Source organism: Chrysochloris asiatica, unplaced genomic scaffold (assembly GCF_000296735.1).
Source record: "Chrysochloris asiatica unplaced genomic scaffold, ChrAsi1.0 scaffold00041, whole genome shotgun sequence".
Lineage (NCBI taxonomy): Eukaryota > Metazoa > Chordata > Mammalia > Afrosoricida > Chrysochloridae > Chrysochloris > Chrysochloris asiatica.
Window position 1 is genome coordinate 19327375 of NW_006408559.1, and position 9677 is coordinate 19337051.

At 44.3% G+C, this 9677-nt stretch overlaps 1 protein-coding gene and 1 pseudogene across 1 annotated transcript in view; one reads left to right on the forward strand and one right to left on the reverse strand.

Moving 5' to 3' along the window:
- Positions 1-9677, forward strand: part of CNTNAP2 (contactin associated protein-like 2) — a 1478157-nt gene that overhangs the window by 34339 nt on the left and 1434141 nt on the right. The window lies entirely within an intron of this gene.
- Positions 8674-9261, reverse strand: LOC102840688 (annotated as a pseudogene).

Consider the following 9677-nt stretch of genomic DNA (forward strand, 5'->3'; position numbering starts at 1 on the left):
TGATCAATTTCAGATTGAAGGAGTTGGTAGAATTCTTCTAGTTCATCTTCACTGAGTTAGCAGTTGAAAAAGAGGAAGCCCCCAATGTGATGGATTGACCAAGTGGAAGCATTGATGGACTCAGTCATGGCAACAGTAGTGAGGGTGGCCCAGGATTGGGCAGTGCTTCGTTCTGCTGTGCATAAGGTGATTATGGGTCAGTAATGACTCAATGACACCTAACAACATCAACAACAACAATGGCTAGTGATTGTGAACATTTCTTCATAATGTTTGTTGGCTGCCTGGATCTCCTTGGTGAAGTGTCTGTTCATGTCCTGTGACCATTTTTTAATTGGGTTATTTGTCTTTTTCTTGTAGAGGTGTTGTAGTTTCCTATATATTTTAAAAATATGTCCCTTGTCTGATGTGTTGCTATGAGGCCTCAGATCATGTGCAGTGGAACCAAGGTCCTGGGAGACCTGGACTCTAGCGTGGCCATGGAGACCGGCCCTGCTGTGAGAGGAGGTTATTGAAAGATGAGGCAATCAAAGAATCACAGGGTGATGATTTCAAATAGGTCATCTACAGGAGCAAAACCGAGAGAGGTCTTGGGTTCAGTCAAAATTGAAGTCAGGTTCCATTGTCTTCAAGAAATGGCCGGAAAATTAGATTCAGGAATTGATAGCAGCGAGGAATGCTAGAAGGCAGCAGGGTCTGATGGCAGTCACCTCAAAGCAGAGCCTCACTGGTCTTCCCACCTTCCTTCCAAAAACCGTGTTGCAGTCCTACCTCACTCCTGTACCTGGCAATATGACCCTGTGATATGATTGGTGAAGATAACATGAAGTCATGGAGAATAGGGACACCCTATATGACCATGTCCTTGTACTAGAAGGGAAACATGAGACTATGAAAACGCAGGTCTAAACTGAAGAATGCCAGATGCAGAGAGCCACCAGAAAAAAAGTGTTCCTTTGTGTCTCCATGGACACCATGGCCTGACTGACACCTTGAACCATGAGGCAATTCAAGTGGTCTCGGGATTGGAGGGAGACTCACTAACAACCTGCATTATGCTGACAATACAACCTTGCTTGCTGAAAGTGAAGAGGACTTAAAATACTTAACTGATGAAGATCAAAGAGCACAGCCTTCAGTATGGATTGCATCTCAATGTAAAGAAGACAAAAATCCTCACCACTGGATCCAATAAACAACCTTCTGATGACTGGAGAAAAGATTGAAGTTGTCAAGGACTTCATTCTTCTTGGATAAACTGTCAACACTCATGGAAGCAACAGTCAAGAAATCATACATATTGCCTTAGGCAAACCCACTACACAAGACCTTTTTAAAGTATTGAAGAGCAAAGATGTCAGCTTGAGGATTAAGGTGAACCTGACCCAAGCCATGGTATTTTCAATAACCTCATATGCATAAGATAGCTGGACAGTGCATAAGGAAGACCATGGAAGAATTGATCCATTTGAGTTATGGTGTTGGAGGAGAAAATTGAAAGTGTCATGGGCTGCCAAAAGAACCAACAGATCTGTGTTGGAAGAAGTGCAGCCAGAGTGCTCCTTGGAGGCCAAGATGGCCAAACTTTGTCTGTCATACTTCGGACATATTGTCAGGAGGGACCAGTCGCTGGAGAAGGATATCATGTTTGACAAGGTGGACGGTAAGCGGAAAGGTTGAAAGTTCAAGTCACTCGGAAGCACCTTGGAATGAAAAACTGAGGGACTTGCTTCAGGAAAACTAGCCACTGAAAACTCTGTGGAGCCCAGTTCTACTATGACACACATGGTCACCATGTGTTAGCATGGACTTGATTTGAGTTCCTTCATCTTGTTTCCCTGTCACCTTACAGAACTATCTGTGATTCTGGAATGAGGTGATGAAGAAGTTTAATTCTTCCTAGCAAAGTGGCAGCATCAATGGGCTCAAGTATGGCAGCAATTGTGAGATTGGCCCAGGACCGGACAGTATTTCCTTCTTTTATGCATAGGGTCGCTAGGAATCAGTATGGACTCGATTACACCTAACAGCAACAACTGTGCCGTAATTTGTAGAACAACCCTCTTGACTTGATGGCACTCAAAGACAACAGATAGGACTTTACAAAGGCGGAGACTGATACAGTCCTGAGTCCTGGCCCAGCGTGTGGTTCCCTACCACAGGACACTGCCGGCAACAACTCCAGAGTGGCCCAAAGCTGTTCCAGGTAACTCCAAGGATATCGTCAGGTTTATCAGTGATTCTTCCCCAATTAACGTACCAACCAGCACATGGAAGTGTCAAGGAAAACAAGATCTGTTCTGAGCATCATTATTAAACGCACAAAGTAAAACATTAAAAGAAGTAATAATTATGGTGGTGGGGATGGGGGTGGTGGGAGACGTGGACTCTGGTCTTTGAAAAGATCAATTTTAAAGTATTGATTAGAGTGTGCTTTTATTTTTTTCTACTATATTAAGTCTCCTGCCTTGTGTGCCCACCTAGCTGTGCTCTGAAACACTCTGAAATAAGACCCCGAGGGAATCCCACACATAGACTTATGTTATCAGTAGAGGATTTGAACCTCAGCCAGTTGTCATCAAGTCTACTTTGACGCATGGTGACCATGTGTGTCACCATAGAACTGGGCTCCACAGGCTTTTCAGTGGCTAGCTTTCCTGAAGCAAATCCCTCAGTTTTTCATTCCAAGGTGCCTCTGAGTGACTTGAACCTTCAACCTTTCTGCTCTCAGCCCAGCAGGCTAACCGTTTACTTCACCCACCGGAGGCTCTAGGGCCCACAGGTGCCTTTGACTAAATTAGAATTCAATCAACACGAAGCAGATTACCAAGCTAAAGTTGGTCTGTGGCTGTTAGGAGAGCTGTGGGCCCTAGGGCTGGTGTAGCAGGAGCTGGCTGTATGATGGCTCTGGAATACAAGTACTTATCATGTGAAGATATAATCATGAAATATTAAAAGAATAGTGAAAGTGGCAGTGAATTATTTAGACCCAGTATCCCCTCCTGCAGGATGCGGTATTCCGCAGCGTTGAGATGCAAGCTGGCAGAGAGCCGGGCAGAGCTGAACGTGAGCTGCAGATTTTCGAATTACGCGAGGCGCAATTTAAGGCATTTGAGTTCCTTCATCTGGTTTCCCTGTCACCTTACAGAACTGCCTGTGATTTCCAAGGTGCTTCCTTTCTGGAATGAGAAATAGGTGATGGAGAAATTTAATTCTTCCTGGCTAAGGTGTAAAACAGGGTTTTCAATTTACAGATGAAAATTCTGACTTTGGACTGGCACACTGCAGTTTACCTGAGATCAATCCATCAGCAGAATGTCTGTCTTCAGTGTAAGTGTGTGTAGACTCATTACACATGGAAGAACCAAGATAATGAAGCAAGGAGCGAGGTGTCTTAGTTGTCTCTAACAGAAACACCGCAAGTGGATGGCTTCCACAAACAGAAATTTATTCTCTCACTGTTTGGAGGCTACAATTCTGAATTCAGAGCACAAACTCTGAGGAAACATCTTTGTCTCCTTTGAGCATCTGTGGGCCCAGCATTCCTCGGAGGTCTCTGTGGCTCTTGGCATCAGTCGTCCCCTGGATCTAGGAGCTTCACAGTGTAGGGACCCCGGGTCCAATGGGCGCCCTGCACTCCTGGCTCTTCTGTGTTGGCGGTAGTGGGTGCCTCTGAGCTCAGGTCGCTGCTATCCCTTTGTATCTTAAAAGAGATCGATTCCAGATACAACTCAATCTTATCGATTGCATCTGACCTCATGAACATCCAAGAAGTGAGGTTTTATGACACATAGGACAGTTAGATCAGATCGGGGCTGATCACATCCTATCACATCACGGGGGGATTGCGTCATATTGGATTTCCTTTGGAGGTGATAACTACATCTTAGGTGCTAAACATCTGAGAATCCTGGTCCAGCCAAGCTGACACAAAACCTTATCTATCACAGAAGCAATCGGAAACGACACACCCTGTCCCACCTAAATGAGCTATAGCTATCCTAAGACTGTTATTGAAAGGAAAGACATCCCCAAACCAAACCCATTGCTGATGAATAAATTCCAACTCAGCAACCTCGTGTCGTTGAGTAGAATGTCCTCATTGGGTTGTTTTGTTCTGTTTTATTGTGAATTGGGTGCAGGTTTATAAAGCAGATCAGTTTTCTATTGAATAATTCATACACCATTTTCATGTCATTGATTTGAATGCCCACAATGTAATATCACTTTTCCTTCTTCCTCCCTGTGTTTCCTGCTCCCATTCCTCCCACTTCCCTAACCCTTGTGCACTTTGCCCTTGTTCACATACTGTTAGTGTTTATGGGAGCTGATCTCCAGGTCTTTCTGCTGAGGAGCCACTGGCTGAGTCCTAACAGCTTCCGTTTCAGTTAGCAGCACAGTGCTTAACTTTTAGACGCCAAGGCTTCATTTGACAGGAAGCAGCATTTTCGCTTCAGGTTTATCCATTGCATTCATGCATACAGGAAATAATTTCAAGTCTACAAATATTTATGGGGTGCTTTCAGCTAGAGGGAAGGTGGAACTAGGGGACCTGGAGATGAGCCTGACGCTCTCAGGAACGCTTAATCAAAAGGGAGGAGAGATAAAAATATATTTCCCCCCTTTTTGAATGGCCAATTTTAATAAGGCAAAACCTATCTAAACGCTGAATGCCCTGAAGGTCTGATATGTTAGCCATCTGAAAGGCTCTGTTGTGTGAAGTCAGGTGTGGTAAACGGAAAAATAATTACAGACAAGGAAACCTTACTTGACATTAACCTTCCGTGCGGCACCTGGGAGTGGACACCTGTGGATGTTGTCTTTATTGTTGCCTGCAGATGAGTTGGCCCTAACACATTGCACCCCAATCGACAATGGAACAAAGTGTTTCAAGGCCCTGCTCTTTCCCCATGATGGGTTGTGGGTGGGGCCACTGTGATCCACTAGGTGTTCATGGTCTGGTTTTCAGAAGTAGATAGCCAAGTCTTTGTTCCTAGTCCTTCATAGTATGGAAGCTCCACATAATAACAACACAGATGTCCACTAACAGATGGATGGTGGTTTTGCCTGGAAGGTGAACAGACCAGGAATTGAACCCGGTCTCTGGCATGGAAGGTGCATGTTGTAACTCTGAGCCATCACTGCCCATGCTTTTACTTAAGCTGAATCCTCTACTTCCGATTTAACTACCAATCTTGCTCAATTCTACTCTGTAGGAGATGAGTTTGTATGCCCTTTAAGACTACAATGGCTCTGTCTCCAGGTCCTGCTATCCTGAGGGTTTACAGTTGGGGGGTGCAACTAACATGAGGTCCTGGTAGGACCCGCGTCCCCTCAGATACTGATGAGCATCTCAGATGTCTTTTTCTTGTCTCTTGCTATGGGACCCACGCACCAGGGCTCCTTCCTTTACTTGACTGGGAGTATCCAGAGGAGACCCTCTTCCCTAAGCCAAGACACGCCTCTGGTCCTGGACCTCCCACAGAACTGAGATGAGGGCTCCAGGAAGGACTACATGGGTATGATGGACGATCCAAGAGGGATTTCTAAACCAGGAAGACCAGAAGCGAAGACGGTGAAGATGGTGGCCTTCTGATTGGACAGGAAGCTGCTGGACCCTCTTGTGCACCATGGAGGGTGGGCTATAGGCTTTTGGGAGAAAGATTACTTCATTGCTCCATGGGTACTGGAGACACGATGAGAACTGGTTACGATTCTTGTTAGATCACTTTTTCAAATTAATGTAAATTGACTAAAGAAGCATTCTGGCTGTACTTCTCCCAACACAGATTTGTTTGTTCTTGTGGTCCGTAGAATATTTATTCTTTGCGTATATCTCAGTTCAAAGGCATCAGTACTTCTCTGGTCTTCCTTATTAAGTGGCCCACTTTCACATGTACATGAGGTGCTTAAAGACATGGTTTGGGTCAGGTTCACCTTAGTCCTGAAATTGACATCTTCACTGCTTAGTGGCTTTGCATCAACTTCAGTATCCCTGAAAATGTCCACAGAGGCTAGGATCGGAGAGGTTAGTCCTTGAGACATTGGTTCAATGAGAACTTGGCTTCACTTCCTAGCTCCCATCCATGCTGGGCACATGGCCCTGAACAAGTAACTCCATTTCTCTCTGCTTCTGTGTTTCTCTCCATAGCGGACATGATACTGTTGTCGTGGTTGAATGCCATCGAGTCAATTAAGACTGATAGAGAACCTATATAGGGTTTCCCAAGAACAACTGGTGGATTTGAACCACCAACCTCATGATTAGCAGTCAAGTGCTTATCCTGCTATACCACATCAGGAGTCTGGGAATATATTAGGACCCACCATACATGGCTGTTATGTGACTTGAATTAGATGATGTGGTGACAGTGTTTGCAATTGGTAGGAACCAATCGTAAGTGCATGAATACATGAATGAAAGAATGAATGAATGTACTTCCTAGAGTTTCACACAGATGTCAAGTGCTCTTGTTAATTGGCATTTTATATCAAACAAACATATAAATACCACATGCTCATTGTAAAAAATTAGAAATTAAATGACTGGAATACAGAAGGAAATAAAATGAAGCCATCAAATCATCTGGGATTAACTTCCAGTGATATTTTCCTCGAACCTCTGGCAGTGCAGTGGTCTAAAGGTCAGTGGTTCAAACCCACAGGCACTCCCTGGGAGAAAGATGTGGCAATCTGTGTCCCCATGAACTTATAGCCTTGGAAACTCGTCGGAGGATTTCTAATCTTGCCTATAAGTCGCCATGAATTACTCAGGGGAACTGGGCTTGGTTTGGTTTTTAAAATATGTCACGTTTGTCTTCTGCTTCTTTATACATACATAAAACCAAAACCCTGTGTTCTAACTGCACACTCACTTGAAATGTCATTTCCTTAGGGACAGCTTTATAAGCATCACCCATGTTGTTGTTGTTGTTGTTAAGTGCTGTGGAGTCCGTTCTGACTTTTAGCAACCCTGTATAGGGTTTCCAAGGAACGGCTGGTGGGTGTGAACTGCCTACCTGTGGTTAGCAGTCTAAAGCTTATCCTATTGTCCACCCTGAGATTCCAGAATTTGGGTGGGTTCCATTTATTTATTAGTGTCTCTAATTCAGTGAGAAGGCTTCAGTATGAAAGTCAGCATCATTTTGGGGGGAGTGAAGGTTATCAGGAAAAGTGTCCCTACAAAGAGTAGGTATTGAGTGTTATGGAGCTCATGCAGAATCCATGGGGCAGAGGAGAACGTCCCCATAGGATTTTCTAGGAACTCTAGTGGCACAATGGTTAAGTACTTGGTTAAAAAACAGAAGGTGAGTGGTTCAGACCTCCCCGCTGGCTCCTAAGGAGAAAAGACCAGGTGATCTGCAGTTGTACTCTGTCACCATGACAACCTATTGATAACACAACAACATCAACCCCTCTCTGCCTTTCTACCCCCCTTCTGTCCTGTGTAAGGAGTCCTGGTGTGGCACTGTAGGATAAGCACTGGACTGGTAACAAAGTCACCCCTCAGAATCCCCGGATAGGGTGGCTATGAGTGGGAAGTGACGCCACAGCGTTTCATAATGACAACACATCGTATTTATTGTTGTTGTTAGGTGACATCAAGTCGACAGTGACTCATAGTGACCGTGGGCACAACAGAACCAACACTGCCCGGTTCTGCCCCATCCTCACAATCATTGTTTCCTTTGTATTCCTGTCACCAGTAATTATCAATACATCTTGACTGCATGTTTGATCAACTTGAGACTGAAGGAATTGGTAGAATCTTCAATTTCATCAACACTGGCTTACTGGTTGGTGTATAAATTTGAATAACAGTGGTAATATCTGGTCTTCCTTATAGGTTTGTGAATGTTATCCTATCACAGGCAGAGTTGTACTTCAAGATATATGTTGGTATATTTGTGGGTTTTTTTTTTTTTTTCAAATGATGAATGTGACACCCTTCCTTTTCAATTTGTTATTCCTGGCATAGTAAACTATGTGATTGTCAGATTCAAAATGGTCAATGCCAGTGTATTTCAGTTTATTAATGCTTAGGATATATTCAAAGTCATATTTTGGCTCTCATGGACTTGTTTTCATTTTCTTCAGCTTCAGTTTGAATTTGCATATGAGCTATTGATGGTCTGTTCCACTGTCTGTCCCTGGCCTGACTGATGATACGGAGCTTTTCCATTGTCTCTTTCCAGAGATGTAGTCAATTTGATTTCTATGTATTCCATCTGGCAAGGTCCATGTGTATAGTCATCTTTTATGCTGTCTGAAGAAGGTATTTGAAAAGAACAAATCATTGATTTTGCAGAATTCTATCATGTGATCTCTAGCATCATCTCTTTTGCCAAGACCATATTTTCCAAATACTGATCCTTCCTCTTTGCTCCCAACGTTTGCATTCCAATCACCAGTAATATCTTGATTGTATGTTTGCTCAATTTCAGACTGAAGAAGTTGTTAGAATTCTTAATATTTTATCCTCACTGGCTTTAGTGATTGGCGCATAAATTGGAATAATAGTGGTATTAACTGGTCTTCTTTGTGGGTGCATGGATGTTATTCTATCACAGACAGCATTGTACTTCATGACTGATCTGGATATGTTCTTTTTTTTGGGGGGGTGGGAGTGGGGCCGCCCCAAGGGGCTGATAAGTTTACTGGTCCACAGCTAGGTCAGCGGTTGGACTTGGCCACAGCCTCAAGTTCATCCTTCTTCTTGATGGTGTAGGCGTTGGAGGAGCCCTTGGCTGCGTTGATGAGCCCATCTGCCAGACACTTTGCAATAGTCTTGATGTTCTGGAAGGCAGCCTTACGTGCACCCATGCACAGCAACCAGAGGGCCTAGTTCACTCGGCCCAGTGGAGACTCGTCCACGGCCTGACGCCTCACTGTTCCAGCTCTTCCACTGCGTGTTGAGCCCTTCCATGGACCACTGTTAATGATGGCATTCACCAGGACCTGCAGGCGATTCTCACCGGTGAGCAGGAGGATTATCTCAAAAGCATGCTTGATGATGTGTACAGTCATCGGCTTCTTGCCATTGCTGCAGCCATCCATCATCATGGCTCCACAATGGGGCACTGTGCCTTGCAGAAGTGTTTGGCTGCATAGCACTCTGTGCTGTGGGACAGATAGTTGACATACTTCTTCTTTTACTGTAATGTAGTCCTGCAGAGAAATGTCATTGATCTGCACATCATCTGTACTCCACTTCCCAAAATGTTTGGTGTCCGGGGTCTCTGCCACAGTCCACTCAGTCATCCTGGGAACTATGGGCATCGCTGAGCCATGTCAGTTGCTCGACATGGACCTTGCACTGCCCTGGCACAGACAGGAAGAGCTGGGTATGTTCTTTTTGACGATGAAAGCAACACCATTCCTCTTCAATTTGTCATTCCCGGCATAGTAAACCATGTGGTAATCAGATTGAAAATGGCCAATACCTTTCCATTTCAGCTCACTAATGCCTAAGAAATCAATGTTGATGCGTTCCATTTCATTTTTAACAACCTCCAATTTTCCCAGATTCATACTTCGTACATTCCATGCTCCGATTATTAATGGATGTTTGCAGCTGTTTCTCTTCATTTTGAGTTGTGCCCCAACAGCAAGTGATGGTCCTGAGGGCATTACTTCTTTACTCCATTTGCATCATCACAGTCAACTCTACTTTGAAG